The sequence below is a fragment of the Oncorhynchus masou genome, unplaced genomic scaffold (genome assembly GCF_036934945.1).
Source record: "Oncorhynchus masou masou isolate Uvic2021 unplaced genomic scaffold, UVic_Omas_1.1 unplaced_scaffold_1803, whole genome shotgun sequence".
NCBI classification, from domain to species: Eukaryota; Metazoa; Chordata; class Actinopteri; order Salmoniformes; family Salmonidae; genus Oncorhynchus; species Oncorhynchus masou.
The window spans coordinates 1-11476 of NW_027008238.1; positions in this window are offsets into that span (position 1 = coordinate 1).

Sequence of the window (11476 nt, forward strand, 5' to 3'; positions counted from 1 at the left end):
GAAGACCCAAACGCGGTTTTAACAGAAAACAGAGTTCTTTAATAAAAAACAGGAATGGCATAAATCCTCTTCCAACGTAGTCAATGGAACAAAAGAACGTAGTATAATGCAGGATACACCTGCCATGCAGACTCCGACAGGACAGGACAAGGTGGAAGCAAACGAGACGACAGCTTGCTTCTGGCATCAAAAAACACAAACAAGAATCAGACACTGAAAGTAGCAGGAACAGAGAAAGAAATAGAGACCTAATCAGAGGGGGAAGAGAGAACAGGTGGGGAAAGAGAGAATGAGCTAGTTAGGGGAAATGTAGAACAGCTGAGGAATGAGAGACAGAGAAGGTAACCTAAAAAGACCAGCAGAGAGAGAGAATGAAGAGAAAGGACAGGAACAGACATAACAAGACATGACAGTACCCCCCCCACTCACCGAGCGCCTCCTGGCGCACTCGAGGAGGAAACCTGGCGGCAACGGAGGAAATCATCGATCAGCGAACGGTCCAGCACGTCCCGAGAGGGAACCCAACTCCTCTCCTCAGGACCGTACCCCTCCCAATCCACTAGGTACTGATGACCACGGCCCCGAGGGCGCATGTCCAAAATCTTACGAACCCTGTAGATGGGTGCGCCCTCGACAAGGATGGGGGGAGGGACGAGCGGGGGCGCGAAGAACGGGCTTAACACAGGAGACATGGAAGACCGGGTGAACGCGACGAAGATAGCGGGAGAAGAAGTCGCACTGCGACAGGATTAATGACCTGGGAAATACGGAACGGACCAATGAACCGCGGGGCCAACTTGCGAGAAGCTGTCTTAAGGGAAGGTTCTGAGTGGAGAGCCATACTCTCTGACCGCAACAATATCTAGGACTCTTGGTCCTACGCTTATTAGCGGCCCTCACAGTCTGCGCCCTATTACGGCAAAGTGCCGACCTGACCCCCTTCCAGGTGCGCTCGCAACGCTGGACAAAAGCCTGAGCGGAGGGGACGCAGGACTCGGCGAGCTGAGATGAGAACAGCGGAGGCTGGTACCCGAGGCTACACTGAAAAGGGGATAGACCGGTAGCAGACGAGGGAAGCGAGTTGTGGGCGTACTCTGCCCAGGGGAGCTGTTCTGACCAAGACGCAGGGTTACGAAAAGAAAGACTGCGTAAAATGCGACCAACAGTCTGATTGGCCCGTTCGGCTTGACCGTTAGACTGGGGATGAAAGCCGGACGAGAGACTGACGGAAGCCCCAATCAAACGGCAAAACTCCCTCCAAAATTGAGACGTGAACTGCGGGCCTCTGTCGGAAACGACGTCAGACGGAAGGCCATGAATTCGGAAAACATTCTCGATAATGATCTGAGCCGTCTCCTTAGCAGAAGGGAGCTTATCGAGAGGAATGAAATGAGCCGCCTTAGAGAATCTATCGACAACCGTAAGAATAACTGTCTTCCCCGCTGATGAAGGCAGTCCGGTGATAAAATCTAAAGCGATGTGAGACCACGGTCGAGAGGGAATGGGAAGCGGTCTGAGACGGCCGGCAGGAGGAGAGTTCCCAGATTTAGTCTGCGCGCAGACCGAACAAGCGGCGACAAATCGACGCGTCACGTTCCCGAGTGGGCCACCAGAAACGCTGGCGAATGGAAGCGAGCGTACCCCGAACGCCGGGGTGGCCGGCTAACTTGGCAGAGTGGGCCCACTGAAGAACGGCCGGACGAGTAGGAACGGGAACGAACAGAAGGTTCCTAGGGCAAGCTCGCGGCGACGGAGTGTGAGCGAGTGCTTGCTTTACCTGCCTCTCAATTCCCCAGACAGTCAACCCGACAACACGCCCCTCAGGGAGAATCCCATCGGGGTCGGTGGAGACCTCAGAAGAACTGAAGAGACGAGATAAAGCATCAGGTTTGGTGTTTTTTGAGCCCGGACGATAAGAAATAACAAACTCGAAACGAGCGAAAAACAGAGCCCAACGAGCCTGACGCGCATTAAGTCGTTTGGCTGAACGGATGTACTCAAGGTTCCTATGGTCAGTCCAAACGACAAAAGGAACGGTCGCCCCCTCCAACCACTGTCGCCATTCGCCTAGGGCTAAGCGGATGGCGAGCAGTTCGCGATTACCAACATCATAGTTACGTTCTGACGGCGATAAGCGATGAGAAAAAAACGCGCAAGGATGGACCTTGCCGTCAGAGAGAGAGCGCTGAGAAAGAATGGCTCCCACGCCCACCTCTGACGCGTCAACCTCAACAACAAACTGTCTAGAGATGTCAGGTGTAACAAGAATAGGTGCGGATGTAAAACGATTCTTAAGAAGATCAAAAGCTCCCTGGGCGGAAACGGACCACTTAAAGCACGTCTTAACAGAAGTAAGGGCTGTGAGAGGAGCTGCCACCTGACCGAAATTACGGATGAAACGACGGTAGAAATTAGCGAAGCCCAGAAAGCGCTGCAGCTCGACGCGTGACTTAGGAACGGGCCAATCAATGACAGCCTGGACCTTAGCGGGATCCATCTTAATGCCCTCAGCGGAAATAACGGAACCGAGAAAAGGGACAGAGGCGGCATGAAAAGTGCACTTCTCAGCCTTCACATAAAGACAGTTCTCCAAAAGGCGCTGGAGGACGCGTCGCACGTGCTGAACATGAATCGAGAGAGACGGTGAAAAAATCAGGATATCATCCATGTAAACGAAAACAAAAATGTTCAGCATGTCTCTCAGGACGTCGTTAACTAGTGCCTGAAAGACAGCTGGAGCGTTAACGAGGCCGAAAGGAAGAACCCGGTATTCAAAGTGCCCTAACGGAGTGTTAAACGCCGTCTTCCACTCGTCCCCCTCCCTGATGCGCACGAGATGGTAGGCGTTACGAAGGTCCAATTTGGTGAAAAACCTGGCTCCCTGCAGGATCTCGAAGGCTGAAGACATAAGAGGAAGCGGATAACGATTCTTAACTGTTATGTCATTCAGCCCTCGATAATCCACGCATGGGCGCAGGGACCCGTCCTTCTTCTGAACAAAAAAGAACCCCGCGCCGGCGGGGGAGGAGGAGGAGACTATGGTACCGGCGTCGAGCGAAACCGACAAATAATCCTCGAGAGCCTTACGTTCGGGAGCCGACAGAGAGTATAATCTACCCCGGGGGGGGAGTAGTTCCCGGAAGGAGATCAATACTACAGTCATACGACCGGTGTGGAGGGAGAGAAGTGGCCTTGGAACGACTGAACACCGTGCGCAGATCGTGATACTCCTCCGGCACCCCTGTCAAATCGCCAGGCTCCTCCTGTGAAGAAGAGACAGAGGAAACAGGAGGGATAGCAGACATTAAACAGGTTACATGACAAGAAACATTCCAGGATAGGATAGTATTACTAGACCAATTAATAGAAGGGTTATGGCGCACTAGCCAGGGATGACCCAAAACAACAGGTGTAAAAGGTGAACGAAAAATTAAAAAAGAAATGGTTTCGCTATGATTACCAGAGACAGTGAGGGTTAAAGGCAGCGTCTCACGCTGAATCTTGGGGAGAGAACTACCATCTAAAGCGAACAAGGCCCTGGGCTCCCCTAACTGTCTGAGAGGAATGTCATGTTCCCGAGCCCAGGTCTCGTCCATAAAACAGCCCTCCGCCCCAGAGTCTATCAAGGCACTGCAGGAAGCAGATGAACCGGGCCAGCGGAGATGGACCGGAAAGGTAGTGCGTGATCAGAAGGAGAGGCCTGAGTAGTTGCGCTCACCAGTAGCCCTCCTCTTACTGATGAGCTCTGGCCTTTTACTGGACATGAGGTGACAAAATGACCAGCGGAGCCGCAGTAGAGACAGAGGCGATTGGTGATTCTCCGTTCCCTCTCCTTGGCCGAGATGCGAATACCCCCAGCTGCATAGGCTCAGCATCCGAGCCGGCGGGGAGGGTGGCAGTGATGCGGCAGGTGGCAGTGATGTGGAGAGGGGAGCAACGGAGAACGTGAGCTCCTTTCCACGAGCTCGGCGACGAAGATCAAACCGTCGCTCTATGCGAATAGCGAGAGCTATTAAGGAGTCCAGACTGGAAGGAACCTCCCGGGAGAGGATCTCATCCTTAACCTCGACGTGGAGACCCTCCAGAAAACGAGCGAGCAAAGCCGGCTCGTTCCAGTCACTAGAGGCAGCGAGAGTGCGAAACTCAATAGAATAATCCGTTATGGATCTATTCCCCTGACATAGGGAAGACAGGGCCCTGGAAGCCTCCTCGCCAAAAACAGAACGGTCAAAAACCCGTATCATCTCCTCCTTAAAGTCCTGATACTGGTTAATACACTCAGCCCTCGCCTCCCAGACTGCCGTGCCCCACTCACGCGCCCGTCCGGTAAGGAGAGAAATGACGTAGGCGATGCGGGCTGCGCTCCGGGAGTAAGTGTTGGGCTGGAGAGAGAACACCACATCACACTGAGTGAGGAATGAGCGGCACTCAGTGGGCTCCCCAGAGTAACACGGCGGGTTGTTGATCCTGGGCTCCGGAGACTCGGAAACCCTGGAAGTGGGCGGTGGATCGAGGTGGAGTTGGTGAACCCGTCTTGTGAGGTCGGAGACTTGGACCGCCAGGGTCTCAACGGCATGTTGAGCAGCAGACAATTCCTCCTCGTGTCTGCCTAGCATCGCTCCCTGGATCTCGACGGCGGAGTGAAAAGGGTCCGGAGCCGCTGGGTCCATTCTTGGTCTGATTCTTCTGTTATGAACTTGAGTGAAGACCCAAACGCGGTTTTAACAGAAAACAGAGTTCTTTAATAAAAAACAGGAATGGCATAAATCCTCTTCCAACGTAGTCAATGGAACAAAAGAACGTAGTATAATGCAGGTTGCACCTGCCATGCAGACTCCGACAGGACAGGACAAGGTGGAAGCAAACGAGACGACAGCTTGCTTCTGGCATCAAAAAACACAAACAAGAATCAGACACTGAAAGTAGCAGGAACAGAGAAAGAAATAGAGACCTAATCAGAGGGGGAAGAGAGAACAGGTGGGGAAAGAGAGAATGAGCTAGTTAGGGGAAATGTAGAACAGCTGAGGGATGAGAGACAGAGAAGGTAACCTAAAAAGACCAGCAGAGAGAGAGAATGAAGAGAAAGGACAGGAACAGACATAACAAGACATGACACATTCATATATCTTTATGTACATATTCTTTATCCCTTTACACTTGTGTGTATAAGATAGTCATTTTGGAATTGTTCGGTTAGTTTACTCATTGGTTATTACTGCATTGTCGGAACTAGAACCACAAGCATTTCGCTACACTCGCATTAACATCTGCTAACCATGTGTATGTGACCAAAACATTTGATTTGATTTAATTTTGATTTGAATAGACCCTGATAAAATAAGTCATGTGGATCTCAGGTGTGAGGCTTCATCTAGTTCAGACACATCCCCAAAGCCAACACCTCATTTGGCTGCCTTTCCTTCCAGTTCTCTGCTGCCAGTGACTGGAACGAATTGCAAATATTGCTGAAGCTGGAGACTTTTATTTCCCTCACCAACTTTAAACATCAGCTATCTGAGCAGCTAACCAATCGCTGCAGCTGTACATAGTCCATCTGTAAATAGCCCACCCAATCAACCTACCTCATCCAAATACTGTTTTTATTTACTTTTCTGCTCTTTTGCACACCAGTATCTCTACTTGCACAGAGTCTTACTTCCTGTGTAAAACAGCCATAAGAAGGAGACATTATTCAAATGAAATAGAAGAAGTTGGCTACCAGTGCTCTGTATGCTGTAACTGTCTTCCCATGGCTCAAAATGGCTTGGCCTCAAACATTCAGATGACACACTCCTTCAAACAGTGAAGGTCAAATTTCCTGGTATGTCAATGTAAGCTAAAGCTGACAGAGCTAATAGTTAGCTGTCCGAGACGCTCAAACACGAAGGCTGACAATTTCAATTTGCAACATGACCTTATGTGTTGGCATCCTTCTGGAGAAACTTGTTTCAAAGTGTTCGAAGTAGAAATCAAATCTTACACTAGATATATTTGACAATTAAATGTGAAGTAATGCCAAAAACAACAAGCAGTCAATTATTCTTGGACTGTGCTTGACTTGGACATGGGAGATGTTTGGCTGCCTTGATTAGCTGATGCCTAATGATTTTCAACAAGTGACTGGATGAGGCATAGGTTTAGCCAATAGCACATGGGTAGACCATACTTCAGGTCTTAAGAAGGAAACTTAGTATGCTATACAAACTGTATCTATTACCTTGGGTGAGATCATGCCTATGGACACCCAGTTGTATTGTCAATGTTTGGATAAGCCCCAAATGTGTAAACTTGGCTTTTACACAATGACTCAGCCTCTAATTGTAGTTTTTTTGCACCTAATTTGTTCATGGACAGTTCCACAAGTCCATATTTTCGTCTCTTCCCCTTTCAACTGTCTCTTCTTCATATTCAGATCTACAAAGGCTGATTACCTGTGATATCTGCCACAATCCCCCACCCCTCTACACAGGATATTTTGATACAGATTTAGGATCTTAATTTGAATTATGTTTTAGTCCCACGCGTGGAAGTTGAATGCTTTGACACATTGAATGTGAAAGTGAGAGTGGTTCAGTGAGTGGGCTCGACTTTGAACAGGGAGATGATGAATGCAGGCAAGAACGTTCCTTTTCAGAACCATGGAGAGCGCATTATGCATTGTGGCGCAGCCCCTTTTTCTACTCGTGTGTTAGAGCAATATGTATTTGCCAAAATGCTCTAATCCCACTGCTCTCTAAACCATGGTTCACAATTTTATAAACTCCCAAATCATCCCCAAAATTGATGTCACTGTTGAGTGTTTTTAAATCAGTTACAACATGGTAAACATGTTCCTCCCATTGTGACATTGCCAACCATTCCGAATGGAATAATTTGACGTATTAATGGTTCTCTATAAAACCCTTTGATTCTAAGAAAGTGTCAAATGGTCTTGAACTCGGTCAAATCACAGCAGTATGAAGGGCGATAATGAGTAGGCCTATGTTCAGTAGTTTTTTGAAAGCGACCACGCTGAGATTGCTCCGCGAGCGGCCGCTTCTGTGTGCAGCTGGCCTGGTGATCGCGACGGGTTCGACAGTCTACTTTTATAACAAATATTACGGCGTCGGTGAGGATGAACCGGCCACCTTGGAGATCGTGGACCGTGTTGTCACGGTTGAGGAGGGTACATTTACAGATTTAACAATGTCTTAATTGCAATACTGACTGTATATACATGTAGAAAAAAAGGAGGAAGGGAAGCGCTGCTAAGATACACAATAGTAGCTTTTGGTAGACAGAAGGTGCTCTTTGGTAAAAGGGGTAAATTGGCTATCAAAAAGAAAGGAGGACCAAGGCACTCTTCATAAAATGTATTAAAATGCCTTTATTTGTATGGAATGTTCAACGGAAAGTTTTTAAACATTGTTTCCATTGAACATGACATACAAATGAAGGCATTTTAATGAATGATATGAAGAGTTCCGTGGTCCTCCTTACTTTTTGACATGCTGTATATAGTCCGGACTGAAACTATATTCAGGTGTCGTCTAAAATGGCACCCTATACCCTATTCCCTATTTATTTATTTTACAGTTATATGGTCAAAAGGCTCTGGTTAATAGTAGTGCTATAAATAGGGAATAGGGTGCCATTTAGGACTGATTCGATGACATGATGATGGCTAGTAATTATAAGATCAGCCTAACTACATGGACAGATGTTTGGTGTCTTGTAGTATTTCTTCAACTTAGAGAAAATAATCCTTTATTGTTTATTCATAAAGATCATGATCCCACCCTGGACCAGGAGGACCCAGTCCTTGTTCAGGTAAGAATACTGTAGGCCTGTCAATAGTCTGGTACCGGTCGGTTTCTGCTCTCTTGCCAATTCCATCGTGGCAAAATGATATTTGCATGACAATCCCATAAGGAGTTGTCAGAGAGCTGAAACCGCCTGGCACCCAAGCTATAACAATACTGCTTCATTATCAGGACTGGTTCAATAACAATCTGACATTCAAACTGTAATTTTACTGACTTGAAAATGGATCCTGATTTATTCCTTAGTTTGTGGATGAGGTGGTTGGACAGCGTCCCTGTCTGGCTTTAGTCCCTTGGTCTGGACCTCTGTGGGTTCCCAGCACTGTAAGTCCAACAGTACTGACACTCTCTTGTCTTCACTCTGGTCTATAGACTGGTTTATGTAACTTAAACACAAACATGACGTTTTCTGAAAAACAATATGGGAATACATTTCTGTAAACATATTCCATATTTTTTACAACTGCAGCTGACTTATTACCTTACCCTTGCTGGGAGGATGATAGTGAGAGAGCTGGCAGTGTTAAACACACAGGTAACCATGCAGATCATTGGACAAAGATCATCTTATCTAATATGCAGGATTACCTTAAGTATCCACAACGGTGGTGAAATACTTTGTTGTCCTTTCCCTCATATTCTCACAGATTTTCACGATGGATCAGACTATTTTCATCTGTTTCACTCCTGTAGGGAGGTTGGTGTGGGAGGAACTGTCTTCTCAAACTGAACAGGTAGCCATTCATATGCAGGTACCTCAGATGTTTCCTCAACCTTAGAACACAGACCTGTGTAGTTCAACTGTCAAATCTTTTAGAATCTATAATCAGCGGCCACCACTTGCGATCCTCCCTATATGTCTGTCACTCCTTTAGGCTACCAGTCTATCATTCAAACGGACTCTTAAATTGATCCTGTCTTGTTCCTTAGTATGTGGATGAGGAGGTTCAGCAGCAGCCCGGTCTGACTTTAATCTCTTGGTCTGGACCTCAGTGGGTTTCAAGCACCGTGAGTCCATCCATGCTGATACTCTCTGGTCTTTTGGGGGGGGGCTTAAACATAAACATAACATTCTCTGAAGAAGAAAAAAACGTATGGAAATGCATTTCTGTAAACATATTCACTTTTGTTATAGCCTGTCAAACTGCAGCCAACGTATTACCTAAACCATGATGGGAACATGCTGGTGAGAGAGCTGGCAGTATTAAATACACAGGTAACCATGACGAAAATAAACCAATGCTCATGTGATCTGATAAGGATAATTACCTTCAGTATCCACTATGGTAGATTGATACTTTGACGTCTTTAAAGCTGTTTCTTATTTTTCGCAGATGTTCATGATGGAACAGCCGATTTTCATCTGTTTCACTCCTCTAGGGAGGATGGTGTGGGAGGAACTGACTTCTCAAACTGAACAGGTAGCCATTCATGTGCAGATACTTCAGGTGTTTCCTTAACATTTGAACACAGACCAGTGTAGTTCAACTGCCAACCCTTTCAGAATCTATAATGCAGTGGCCTCCTTTTGAGATCCTCCATATACCAGTCGGTCACTCCTATAGGCTACCAGTCTATCATTCAAACTGACTCATAAATTGATCCTGTCTTGTTCCTTATTATGTGTATGAGGAGGTTGGGCAGCAGCCCTGTCTGGCTTTAATCCCTTGGTCTGTTTATTATTAATCACAGAGAAAGCAATACAATTAGGGGATGTCTTTGTTTTGCAGCCAAATAGTGAAGACTCTGGTGTTCCCTATGAGAAGATGCAGCTGGTTGGGAACTGGGGTTCGTTTCATTTCCATACCTGGATAATCCGTTATGGACGAGTGCAGGTACTTCAGACATATTCTTAACATTTATGAACACACCTGTGTGTTTTAACTCCCATTTGTCTCTGGGGTTTCTTTTGTATGTCTGGTCCTAATTGAAACCTAGAGGAAAGTTGTTGTACGAACATCATGTGGGCTCTATATTACTGCCAGTGGTGATCACCTGCCAAATGATATAGAAATCTACAGCTAAAATATACAGAGATGTGTGCAGACGGAAGCCGTTTTTCCTTATAGCAAAACGAAGAGGACATGCATCACCTGTGCATTGTGAGGGGAGTGGAGAAACAGCTGTGGTGGAGCAGAGTCATTCAGGAAAAAATCCTGGACCCATGGGTGAGAGATTCTCAACTGATCTTTCATCTCAAATGCAGCTGATTTGTGTCAAATGATGCACCAAATATAGGGCTACTTATATTTCCTGAATGAAATGTAATTTTTCCCTGTGTCTCTTTGAAAGGGTAATGTCCAGGTGGTCCTCGCCAACAAGGAGGTGACTGGTATTAAGGTACAGTCAAACACTCATAAAAGAAAATGGAAAGTGGCAAATATCCATTTACCTTTTTAAATAAATGTTGACCAAATGAAATGATACATTTACATTTCTATCCTCATTTTTAGTACCTTGGTAGAAGGATCCATGGACTCAGTTCTTGCCTCGTCAAGAGGAGGTCAGAGTTCTCCTATTATGAGGACGCCCAGGTATGCATCGTTGTTTCTCTGTGGTAGGATTTATTCCAGTTTTTGGTTGAGGGGTTTTCAACATTGTGTTTGTTAAACAGCAGGTGGATATCTCCACCACAGTGGAGGGGTTCCAGGAGAGGGGGGATGACATGATGACGTATCAGTTCTCTACCTCTGACATTATCACCACCCCTCATGAGCCGTCCTCTGGCTCCTCTCAGCAGTTCCCCCAGGATTCTCCACCTCCCCCTCCGCCTCCCCCGTTCCCTTCCCCTCCACCTTACCACTTCACCCAGGACCAGACCCCTGACAGCAGTCCTCAGGTAAAACTCTTTCTACAGTCAATAACCCTTTTTATTTGTTTTCCTGACATTTGTACTTGTGTGTACAGGTGTGTGTCTCAGTGTCATTGTGTTCCAAGCACAGTGTTTTGGTTTCAACAGGTTTGTCAAGTTTTTAGGTCAGGATGAAAGTATTGTTATGATGTCACTGAATGTTTTGTCCTCTTCAGTTGCAGGTGAAATGCAGTTTAGTATTTATTTTATTTACTTATCTAGGAACAAATTCTTAACTGACTTACCTTGGGAGCCCAGAGTTGATGTTAATGTGATGTCTGTTTTATGAGTTTGTGGAGGACCAACATAATGTTGCAGATGTGCCCCAGCTGTGGTGAGTTGGCTTTCATGTGTTCATCTATAGTAAAAACATTTGCTTTGAAATAATCTGCCCCTATATTGTAGTTATACAGATGTAGGACCTTAATAACCTTTTACTACAGTGGGCTAAATCAGGGTCACACACAGTGTTTCTTTGTAGTTTTAAACAAATCTACTTTGAAACAAAAGTATATACTTCACACACATGGATATGGTCTTAAAAAAGAAGACACTTTTAGCATTTCAGATATAGAGTTGAAACACGTTATATACACTACCGGTCAAAAGTTTTCAAACACATACTAATTCAAGGGTTTTTCTATATTTTTACTCTTTTCTACGTTGTAGAATAATAGTGAAGACATTAAAACTATGAAAGAACACATGGAATCATGTAGTAACCAAAGAAGTGTGAAACAAATCAAAATAAATGTAATGTTTAAGATTCTTCATATTGCCACCATTTGCCTTGATAACAGCTTTCCAAGTGGAAATTACAAAC